Raw genomic sequence first — 11,669 nt, 5'->3', positions numbered from 1 at the left:
TTTTAACTAATGTAATTCTTTATCTTTTTAAAAAACGTTTAAAATACGGATGGCAATATGTATACTTTGTTACTTTAACATACATTTTCGATAACGTAAATATTCAAGATTTTAAGGGTTATAAAATAGCTTAAAATAGGCTGTTGCCATTTATTTATCAACGCCTTTTGTGACAACTGATCCCAAAACGCTCCCTCGGGAACGTTCCGGGAAGCAGGGCCTGTATCTGGGTTACAGAGGATGAAATAATGTGAGATTGCAGCACCTGCATGCACTTTCGTTAGCCCTTTAAACAGACACGTACGATCTAAAACGCAATAAGCGCACGTGATTTGAACACACCTACAAACTCGCGTGACCTGCATGTCTGTCTGATAGCGACACCTGCTGTACGGCATTAAGCTTTTCATTTCATGAGAGCCTTTTTCACATGCAGTTTAATTACTCTGTAACCATTCAAACCGCAGTTTAACCACTTTAAATCAGTTTATAATCCTACAAAACGTTAAACTAAACATTCAAACGTTGCTTGGATTAAGACAAGACAACCCAGGTGAATATATAGGGTAAAAAAATGAACTAATAGATATCACCATGCTTTCCCATTGATTATATTAAGAATTGCAAACATATTTTTCCCCAACAAGTTTTCTGAAACCTTATATTTAAAGGGTTAGTTCACCCAAAAATGTAAATTATGTCATTAACTCCTCTCCCTAATGTTGTTCCACACCCGTAAGACCTCCGTTCATCTTCAGAACACAATGTAAGATATTTTATATTTTGGATATTTAGTCCGAGAGCTTTCTGTTCCTCCATTGAATGTATGTACGGTATAGGCCTACTGTCCATGTCCAGAAAGGGAATAAAAACATCATCAAAGATTCAAACGGTTATGAATCAGCGTATTGATTAATGATTCGGATCGCCAATGTGATTTCTGCAATCATGAATCAATTCACTGATTCATCATAACTGTTCAAATCTTAATGCTTAATGCTGAATAAAGTCGTAGTTTTTGTTATTTTTGGACCAAAATGTATTTTCAATGCTTCAAGAGACTCTAATTAACCCACTGATGTCCCATATGGACTACTGTGATGATGTTTTTATTCCCTTTCTGGACATGGACAGTAGGCCTATACCGTACATACATTCAATGGAGGAACAGAAAGCTCTCGGACTAAATATAAAATATCTTAAACTGTGTGTGAAGATGAACGGAGGTCTTACGGGTGTGGAACAACATTAGGGGGAGGAGTTAATGACAGAATTTTCATTTTTTGGTGAACTCACCCTTTCAATATGCATATTAGTCTAATTAAATATGCAGTAATTTGCATGCATTTCTAGGACAAAAATCGGAACATTGGATGAAGTCAGATTTAAAATTCTAGTTAAAAAATGTTTACATATTTAGAATAAAAAAAAAAAAAAAATTTTTTTTGATGTTTCTTTATCACCCCATAAGTCCGAAAATACTGTCAACAGACAGAAAAAAAATAGCCAGGATATAATATATAATTATATAGAAACAAATTCCTCTGCACTGAAAAAATATATTTTTTTTACTGCTTGTTTAAATTGTTTAATTAAAAAGGAGCTAAAGCAACACAATTGCTATACTTCTTTTCCTAACTTAATTTGATTGTGTTCAATCCACTTAAATATAAATCAAATTTAAGTTAATTAATCCGTTTGTGTTGAGATTACATGAATGATTTGTGTTGCATTAACTGGGCATGACCTGTTAGTTCTCTGCATGATTTGCATATGGCAACATCTCCATAATTTTGAAGTTACATGCAAAAAATTATGTTTGTTTAACTTAATTGTTTAATGTGGGACCGATGTATAAAATTAAATAATGTAAATCCAACACACTTTTTTTCAGTGTGTAAGAACTTTCAGAACTTTTCATATATATATATATATATATATACACACTGAAAAAATGATATGTTCAATAAGTAATGACAACATATGTTTTTGCATTGTTTTAACTCATCAAAATAAGTTAAGAAATGTTAAACTTGTTTTTATTAGTTATACAGGATGTAACTCATTTTTTAAAGTCAGTTTAACATAATTTAAGTTGAAATAACCTAAACATCCAAGTCGATTGTACAGCAAAAGTTCAAAATGTGCCTTTTTTACAGTGTATATATACACACACACACACTTCCAAAAGTATTGGGACACCCCTCTAAATCATTGAGGTGTTCAATCACTTCCATGGCCACAGGTGTATAAAATCAAACACGCTTCTACAATTTTTTTTGAAAGAATAGGACCGTGGTGCCGTGATAGGCTGACACCTGTGCAATAAGTCCATTCCTGACATTTCCTCATCACTAATATATATTCTACGCTCAACTGTTAGAGGTATTATAACAAAGTGTAAGCAATTGGGAACAACAGCAACTCAGCCACGAACTTGTTGGCCACTTAAAATCACGGAGTGGGGTCAGTGCATGCTGAGGGTCACAGTGTGTAGAAGTGGAGTCAAAAGCTACAGACCTCCAAACTTCTGTGGCCTTCAGATGAGCTCAAGATCAGTGTGTAGAGAGCTTCATGGAATGGGTTTCCACGGCCGAGCAGCTCATCCAAGCCTTACATCACCAAGAGCAATGCAAAGCGTGGGATGCAGTGGAGTAAAGCAGCCGCCACTGGACTCTAGAGGATTGAGACATGTTCTCTGGAGTGACCAATCACACTTCTCTGTCTGGCGATATAATGGATGAGTCTGGGTTTGGCGGTTGCCAGGAGAACGGGATTGGCTGACTGCATTGTGCCAAGTGTAAAGTTTGGTGGAGGGGGATTATGGTGTGGTGGTTGTTTTTCAGGGATTGGGCTTGGCCCTTTAGTTCCAGTGAAATGAACTCTTAATCCTTCAGCATACCAAAACATTTTGGACAATTTCATGCTCTTAACTTTGTGGGACCAGTTTGGGGACGACCCCTTCCTGCTCCAACATGACTGCGCTCCAGTGCACAAAGCGTCGGCCCATTAAGACATGGATGAGTGAGTTTGGTGTGGAGGAACTTGACTGGCCTGCACAGAGTCCTGAGCTCAACCCGATAGATCACCTTTGGGATGAATTAGAGCGGAGACTGAGAGCCAGACCTTCTCGTCCAACATCAGTGCCTGACCTCACAAATGAGCTTCTAGAAGAACGGTCAAAAATTCCCATAAACACACTCTCCTAAACCTTGAGGAAAGCCTTCCCAGAAGAGCTGAAGCTGTTATAGCTGCAAAGGGTGGACCAACTCCATATTAAACCCTACGGATTAAGAATGGGATGGCATTAAAGTTCATGTGCATGTAAAGGCAGGGGTCCCAAAACTTTTGGCAATATAGTGTATGAATATAAATGTGAATTTTGGTGTATGTAATGCTGCTGAAGAGGAGATTTCTGCAGGACTCCAGGGCCCAGTTTTTCAAAAGTAATCCACTAGGATTTTGGATAACGGATTGGATCAAATCTTGAAAATGTGTTTTTCAAAAGAAAAAACGGATTACATAATCGGATTAGATCACGTAATCCAATCTTGGTTTTGATCCGGATCAAACCTTTAGTTTGGGTTTTTCAGAACTTTTTTGTAGGATTTGGATCATTTTGATCCCAAAAATCTGGATTAAACTGATCCCATCAGAAGGGTGGATTCAGCGTGGATTTCATGCCCAAAATGTAATGAAAACTTTAAAAATGTATCAAATAATACTATATTTGGATCATGCAGTATCTTACAAGATATCCTATTTATTCATAATGTTTTAATTTTATTTGTTCATCTGTCAGGTTTCAGTGATTAGGTAGGCTTTAACGTATTCAGCCTTTCAGTATAGGCCTACAGCAAAGTAGAAAGAGTTTGGCCTCATAAAATAATCCCCCAAACAGCTGTCAAAATTGACCAAAAACAATACATTTTATTCTGTCACTAATTGATATATATATATATATATATATATATATATATATATATATATATATATATATATATATATATATATATATATATATATACATATTTTTTTTTTTTCACAATCAAAAATATTTTTGTTTTTAGAATATTTATTAGTGATGCATGTAATGATTACAGTACATCTATACTTGATACTTGTTATAAATATCCTCAATGTCCAGTGTTTGTGTTGTAGGTCTCAGATGAGCGGACTGCTGGAAGAGGATGGGGTGGGTTTTTCTTGTTTTTAGTTTTTTTAAATGTGTGTGTTTTCATTTCAAATAAAATTAAACTTATACTGACCTTAATTCTACTTGTTGCTCTTTACAAATAGTTCTACTTTGTGATTTCCTATCATGTTTGAGCACTGGTTATCCAGATTTAGTGATCCTGAAAAGTTCCTATCCAGATCAGATTGATCCAATCCGATGTTGCTTTAAAAAACTGGCTCCAAAAGTAAGCTGGATTACGTGATCACGGATCGCACAAAAAGGATTACTAAATCCGGATCAATTTTATCCGGATTAAACCTTTTGAAAAACCAGCCCCAGGAGAAAAAACTTTAAAGATATATGTACTGTAAAAGTCAAAATGTCTAAAATCTCAAAATTACCAGATGCATGAAAAAACTGTATTTTTGCCTGTAAATGGATTACTGATTTGGCCTGTGTGTGTGTGTGTGAGTGAATGATCTGTCTGCACTTATGGGATAGGTAAAGGTTTAAAAAGATCACCTGATCAGGGTAGCCTATAATTACCTTTGTTAAAAGTTCAAACCACTACGTGCCACTTGAATCAAACTGAGTGCAAAGTATTTTGTGTGTAAGTATACTGCAAACCCTAACGCTCAAAATAATAAATTGGTTTGAGTTGGGTAAACTCAAATTAAACAAATTAGTTAAATCAAAATAACTTTTAGAAGTATTTATAACTTTCTTTTTCATTTGAGTTGTCTTAAGCAAATTTTTAACCCAACCCAAGGATTAAAACAACCCAATCGCTGGGTTAAAACAACCCAATTGCTGAGTTAGTCCATATTTGACCCAACATTAGGTTAAAACAGCCCAACATTGTTTAGAGTGTATATTTAGTACACTGTAAAACCCAACAAGTTACGGTAACTCAAACCATTTGAGGAAACCGATTGCTTCAAACCAATTAAGTTTTAAAACCATTAAGTATGAGTACCGAAAACTCATATACATTGAGTTAAATTAACTCATATTTTAGTGTTGTTTAAGTGTTAAAACTTATATTTTAGTGTTGTGTTGATCAATTATTAAGAGTAAACTGAACTTAAAGATTTTAAGTTAATTTTATTAATTCAGTTTGAATTCAGGTAACAAATCTAACTAAGTCTTAACAACTACATGGTTACTTAAATGGTTTTAGGAAACAGATTGCGGCAAATGGTTTAAGTTCATCAAACTCAAAGTGATTAAGTTACATAAGACTAAGCACAAGCTAACATTGGTACAAAATGAAGACAGAACAGGAGGGTATTTTTAAGTAATTTATTGAAATATAACATTTACATCATAAATACAGTATGCCATTATTTTCACAAATATAACTAGACAAAAAATATTAGACTTTTTCACCAAATAAAACAGCACAAACATGTTTAAAAAAGTCATAACATTTAAATAACAAAACATATAAAATAAAAAAAATTATGTAAAAAGGTAAGTTTCCTCAAAAAGCAAAAGCACTGTATGATCTTTAATGTACTCTAAGTGTATTGCACTGACCGAAGACTTGGCAGACATCACCACCTCATCTTTAAAGACAATCAAAGCATCCAGTGGGTTTAAAGGTAACGTTCCCTCTTCCTCCTCGACAGTAAGGATGGTGACTGTTGGCTTCTGCACCTGGTCAAGCTCCTTTTTCTATATGCATTGGAAAAAAAGTTTGTATGTCACCACATATAAAAATAACCCTTGTCAGGGCAGACACCATATTTCAATTTTCATAAATAAAAAAAACGTTATTATAAGGAACGGATTATTGTTGATTTAATTGGGCGTGTGCTTATTTAAAACCCTGTAGTTCAATTTTGTAAAGATGTTAAGTTGTTTGTCAGCAAGGTTTAATTGGGGGAAAAACATTTTCAGGGGTGTATCAGCCGAATGTTCTAGACCTTGAATTGAATGACGAATTGAATTGAATTGAATTCAAGCGATAATGCACACATTGCAAAACATTTGTTTTTCATGTCAGTATGTCATAAATAGAAAGAGGCAACAGTTTACTGTCAAAGATTTGTCGCTCACATCACGCCGCATCCAGTGTAGACAACATAACGGACTATAAGGGGCTCTTTTGTCCTGTCGCGCTGCTCACATCCAGTGTAGACAAGGTGAAACAAGACAGATTTGATTAACAAATTTTAAATGGATAATGGCAAGACATCCTTGGTGTAAATTACGTTCTTCTTTCAGATTAATATAATCAGAGCGGTATTAATAAATGTCCTGGTTAATCCAAGCATTATAATGGCAGTAAACGGCTGTCCAAAATTTGAAGCCAAAAAAGTGCATCTATTCATTATAAAAGTAATCCACATGACTCTGGAGGGTTAATAAAGTACTTCCGAAGTGAATCGATGGGTTTATATAAGAAAAATATCCATATTTAACTCGTTATAAAATAAGAAAATAACTAGTTTCCGGCGCAACGATGACGTCGGATATAGCGTAAAAAAGCATAACAGCCACGGCGTTGACGGCGGACGCAGCGTAAAAAACATAAATGATGTGACGATGATGTCGGGCGTTGCACAAGCGTTTTGAATCACGAGAGGATATTTTTCTTACACAAACCCATCGATTTAATTCAGAAGGCCTTTATTATTCCCCCGGAGTCGTGTGGAGCACTTTTAAAATGGATGGATGCACTTTTTTGGGCTACAAATTTTGGGCTGCCATTCACTGCCATTATAAAGCTTGGACGAGCCAGGACACGTATTAATATAACTCTGATTGTAATCGTCTGAAAGAAGAATGTCATTTACACCAAGGAGGAATTGAGGGGGGGAGTAAATCAGGGTGAACGATTCCTTTAAGCTTGAGCTGAGATTGGTTTATTATGTGTCAAATAAGCTTTTGCTGTGCTCAATGTATATGCTAATGAAAGCCTAAATTAAACGTTTTGAAGACTAGATTTTCAATGGACAGATTAATAAAATTCTTATGTGTTTGGAACAATATGAGGGTTGGTAATTTATGAATCATGACTGAATTTGTATTGGCAAGTGGACTATAAATTTAAGACAACTTGAATGATCAACTATCAGTCACTGTAACCACACCATGCATTTATGCTGTGAGCAGCTGAAAGGTTAACATGTTGCTAAATAAATGTAATGTAGTTTTGACATGTGTCCTACCTTGTGTCTTGAAAACATCTCCCGACTCTTCCTTTTAAATAGTAACAGACCTGCCAGGATCGTAGTTTTTTTTATGATTCATGACAAGACTTCTTTCAACCACTGCAAATCTAGCATTGCCAATTACCTTACACCTTTACAAACCCAAGGCAACTTCAGGATAACTGCCAGTGAAAATATAACACACGAAATGTTTCTGTTTATATTAGGAAAGCCGACTATAACAACAACTTTCAAGACTTGACCAGTATTCTCCTGAAGCAATACAACATGACTTTGAATGATAGACAGACTGGACTTTGGACTTTAAGCCTTTTAAAAAAATCATATTGCTTCAGAAGACTTACAAGTTGTGCTAAAAGGCATTTATGGTCATAATTACGTTTGCAAAAATAGCAATTCATTCAAAAATTAAAATTGAAGAACAAACTTATATTTGTATGAACATTATGTAACTGTTCATAACGTTATCATTTGCATTTTGCACAGTAACGTTACAAAATTCCATTGATTTGTTCAATGTTAATTCTAACTTACTTACTCATAGAATTGTAGCCACGTTGCTGCCATTGCACCTTCGTCTTTGCTCTGAAAAGATTTAAAAGCATGGCAACAATGTGTTAGTGTGAGTTTCAAATGAGAAAACGTCATGAGAAACAAATAACAGTTTAAAATTGTATCTAACGTTAGCAAAACAGGATCTAAAATGCTCCTCAAGTCACTTTGTTCACCCCGGAGCTTCAGCTGCTTTAGTCAAATTAACTAGCATCACATATGATAGAGGAAACTCGAATTCGATTAACAATACATTTAAAACGGTTGTAATATAAGGAATGCGTGAGTTTGCATTAACGTTACCTTTTGCTTTAACGTAAATTAGTTAACGTCACTGTGGCACGAGACGAGAGACATGGAAAGATGGCCAACTGTCTCAAAAGCCAGCGTTTATCTGTCCGACTGTGAGAAAGCACAAACATATATTTTTTAATTCCCCGCTGACAAACTGCAGTGTAAAACAGCATAATTAACTCCAAACGTGTACATTACCGTTGATAACACTGGTGCAATAGCGCATTTGCTCCTAATGTTAGATTGTTTGCTGGCTAACTTTACACACAACATTACTGAGCTGGTTAATCTTCGGATAAACATAAAAGAGTTACGAAAATAACACTGAAAACGTTCAAACATGAGCGAAATATGAATAAATAAGTTTGAAACGCTTACCTTTTGTTTTTCTTGACTGTAGCGCGAGCCGTCCTGCTGTGACTGGACTGAAGGAGGGAAAATGGTGCGGTTTTTGTTACCTCGGAAACTCACTGGGATGATACTTTGACATGACTAAATGTAATGACTTTAAAAGAGCTTAATGTAAGACTGTAGGCTTAATATGAGGTAGATTAATGTATATACTCTTGTTTATTTATTTATTTTATCAGCTTTTAGTTATTTAATTGGCCATAGATGTAAAATACTAGATTAAATAAATATCTGTAACTTAAACCATTAGAGTTAAACAGTTTTAGTAACTTATTTAGATTGAGGTTTGCTTACAATAATACATTTTTGAGTTAACATCACACATATTTGTTAAGTTGAATTAACTTTTTTGGTAACATTAAGTAAAATGAACTTATTTCATTTAGTGAATTTCACTGTTAGGTTTTACAGTGTATTTAGTTCAATTACATCAGAGTGACTGTAATTAAATTAGGCCTACAGAAAAAACAAAAGTAATCCCTTACTTTACTTTTTCAAGGGAGAAGTAATGAACTTACAGTAACTAATTACACCCAACACTGGTGCTAAGCTTAGTCTGAACCCCAGTCAGTGCCTGAAACCAGATGAACTATTATAGTTCTCTCCCCCCGAAGCGCGTGCGTGTCTGCGCGCGCACGATTGGCAGCTCCACGTCGACATTCTTCCAGCTGCTACACGGACACGGAGTGGAAGCGCTCCATCCACAGTCTGCGCGCGAGCACCGAGTGAAGTCCTCCGGTGGCTTCTGGCGGACACGAGCGCCGCGTTTAAACGGAGCGCTTCTCCGCCAAACGCACTTTATTCCGTGTCGTCTGACTGTCTCGTGCTGTGAGTTGCAGGTATGTTCTTTGACTTTTTTTCCCTCCTCTGGAAGTGTGCGTTGCCTTTACAGACTGCGCGCGTACGCGTATAAAACCCTGTCACATCGCCGCTCATTGATCTATTCACCCACCGAAGCCTTAAAGTAACTTTGGCAGGAGTGGAAGTTTTCTTATGGAAAGTTAACTACTTAAAGTGAACTGTCTGCGTGCAAAATGCGTGACATATGGTATCCCCAGTTTCCCCTTTCTTAACAATACGACTTCTCGTTTAGTTTGTGAGATTAGATTTGTGTGTTAAGTTTAGATCTAGCCTAGGATGGCAAACTTGATGTGTATTCACTAATGCACTGCTCCAAATTTGGACCCTTTTCGACACGTCAGCTGTTCTGCGTATCGGCTGCCCCAGTTAACTGTGCAAACAGAGGGAGAGGATGGGATAGTACTTGCGATATTTACATTTTTGTTGACAGATGTCATCATTTTTTCCCTTCTGCACTGTCTTTTTTTTGTTGCGTGCACTTAATTTGCGTGTGCACGTAAACGCATCTGTGTGTAGGCCGCCATACGTGTTGAGCATGATGTGATTATGTGCATGTGTGAACGAGTCCACGTTTACAACTCCGTGCATCTCATCATCGTTTCAGTTCTTCTAATAGCCATTAGGGAGCTCTGGCCTGCCTCCTCACTTTCTGCTCCAGCTCAGCAGGGCTTTGATCGGTCTCACCTGTCAATCATCTTTCAGGCTGAGAATTATTAAAACTGTTCCATACACTGTTAAAAATTACCACCCACTGCAACTTCCCTTCAGTTGCTTCTCTACATTTTTAAGTAGGCCTGTAATCAAAGGGTACACACACACACACACACACACACACACACACACACACACACACACACACACACACACACACACACACACACACACACACACACACACACACACATTAATATCATATGTAAAAAAAATAAAATAATATATTTATATGTAATTATACTTTAATTATATAAGTATATTTTTCAATATATAAGTGAATGTGTGTCATATATAATAATTATAGACAGCACACACACATATGTATTTTCTTTTATTTTTGATGCAATTAATCGAGTTGACAGCACTATTTTATATTATATATATATATATATATATATATATATATATATATATATATATAAACAAATAACGTATCATTATATTATTTAATATATTATGTAAATATATATATAATTTACTATTTATATATATATATATATATATATATATATATATATATATATATATATATATATATAATATATATAAATAATGATTTATATATTATATGAATAATGTATATAATATATTTATATAAATAATGATTATTTAAAATATATATACATATATATAAAAATAATCTATATAAATAAATCTATATATCTAAATGATCTAATATATAAAAATTATATATAAATAATGTATCATTATTTATATTTATTTAATATATATATATATATATATATATATATATATATATATATATATATATATTAAATAAATATAAATAATGATACATTATTTATTTATATATAATTAATTTATATAGGCTATATAAATTATATATATATAAAATCTAATATATAAAAATTATATATAAATAATGTATCATTATTTATATTTATTTAAGATATATATATTAAATAAATATAAATAATGATACATTATTTATTCATATATAATTAATTTATATAGGCTATATAAATTATATAAATAAATAAATATATTTATATATATAAAATAAATATATAAATGATGTATATAATATATTTATATAAATAATGATTATATATTTAAATATAGGAATAAATAAATACAATATATCTGCCTTAAATTGTTTTCATATGTCAAAAAACATGTTGTCATGATTTATTGATGATTATATTATATTTTTTGCAGTGTATAAATAGATTTGTGATGCAGATGATAACTGTAACGTGTCTGTGTCTCTCGTACAGAAGAGCTTCCCTGAGAAGGAGACGGAGCGGCGCTGTGGCTTTCCAAGTAAAGTTCTGTGATACACTCCGACTCTTAATTGTTTGCAGTCAGTGCATTACAGAACTTTGTTTTGGGAGTTTAAAGCTCAGGCCTGAGGAAAGGATCCTTCTGTCTGCAAGAAGCCGTACCTGCAAACCCTGGAAAACAGCGTTAAACTGCACATCCGTGACCCTCAACAAAATAAAACAAATAAATCACTCTCA

General features: G+C 34.1%; 1 long non-coding RNA gene across 1 annotated transcript; it reads left to right on the top strand.

Moving 5' to 3' along the window:
• The first annotated feature begins 9,216 nt into the window (after positions 1 to 9,216).
• LOC137075939 (uncharacterized) lies at positions 9,217 to 11,669 on the top strand. The gene is made up of 2 exons (XR_010905124.1): positions 9,217 to 9,452; positions 11,427 to 11,669. It is a non-coding gene; the product is annotated as an uncharacterized lncRNA (long non-coding RNA).

This window comes from Pseudorasbora parva, chromosome 5, assembly GCF_024679245.1.
Source record: "Pseudorasbora parva isolate DD20220531a chromosome 5, ASM2467924v1, whole genome shotgun sequence".
Classification (NCBI taxonomy): Eukaryota; Metazoa; Chordata; class Actinopteri; order Cypriniformes; family Gobionidae; genus Pseudorasbora; species Pseudorasbora parva.
The sequence above is the reverse complement of the archived record's forward strand: the minus strand, read 5'-3'. Positions and strand labels throughout refer to the sequence as shown.